Source organism: Gavialis gangeticus, unplaced genomic scaffold, assembly GCF_001723915.1.
Source record: "Gavialis gangeticus isolate Ggan-Ray unplaced genomic scaffold, GavGan_comp1, whole genome shotgun sequence".
Classification (NCBI taxonomy): Eukaryota; Metazoa; Chordata; order Crocodylia; family Gavialidae; genus Gavialis; species Gavialis gangeticus.
In genome coordinates, this window is record NW_017729004.1 from 24,760,133 (window position 1) to 24,761,176 (window position 1,044).

Sequence of the window (1,044 nt, forward strand, 5' to 3'; positions counted from 1 at the left end):
AGCATGACCCTCCATTCACCTCCCAACCAGGAACACAACCACATGGCTATTGAGTGCTAGTGTCTTTATGAAAATAAACTGCATAATCCCAAGACAGCTTTTGTAGCACCCCAGGGCTACGGACAGATATTACACATAAACCAGTTTAAGTGATCAGAAACTGGTTTAAAGCTGTAACACAACAGACATTCAGTGTGCATAAACCAGTTTGAAAATGGTGAAACCGGTTTGAGATAAACCTAGCTGAATGTAGTATCAGACTTAACTGAATGTAGTATCAGACTAACTGGTCAAACCAGTTTATGCAATGTCTGTCCCAGACCCCTTTTGGTTTAAGTTAAATCTTATTCCCCCAGCATCCTGGCATGCTCTCTGGGCTGGGTGGGGCTCTCTGCTCTACAGCAGAGCTGGCCCCTCCCCTCTGCTCCCCAGCTGCAGCTCCAGCAGAGATCTGGAGGCACGTAAGGGTGTGTTGGCTTCCTGGTGCTCCCCACACTCTCACCACTCACTGCTTAATCAGAGATCCCTTCCTCCTCTCTCCCACAGCATGGACTGTAGCTGGCATGTAGTATGCTAGCTAATGCTGTGTAAGGCAGATAGGACAGTGCCCACTTACGGCTTTTTGGAGCTAATCAACAGCTCAGCTGGTAATGTCCCTGCATTCCTTCCTTTGGAAAAAGCTGTTTAAGAAGAGCCTGAACTAATGAGCAAGGCCTTGTTTTCTGATGGGGTGCCAAATGCTGATAACAGAGCTGATAAATGCTCTGTTATCATGGGGGGGGGGAGGGGGGCTCCCTAATCACAGGATTTTGCAGTGGCCTGGCCACGCCCCCCTCAGCTCAGGCCTGTGGAAGGGAGGGAGGGCTGCTCTAGCACCCCCTCTGGCTTCTAGCCTGAGCCACTGCAGGCATGTGCTGGCATTTTTTTCAGTCCAGAGAGGATGTCTGTGCAGTTACAAAGTGATTTTGCCTAGCCAGGCTAGACTAACACGCAAAGGTTGAACCAGTTCAGGCTCAGGCTTTGTGAATGTCTGTCCCTAGCCTA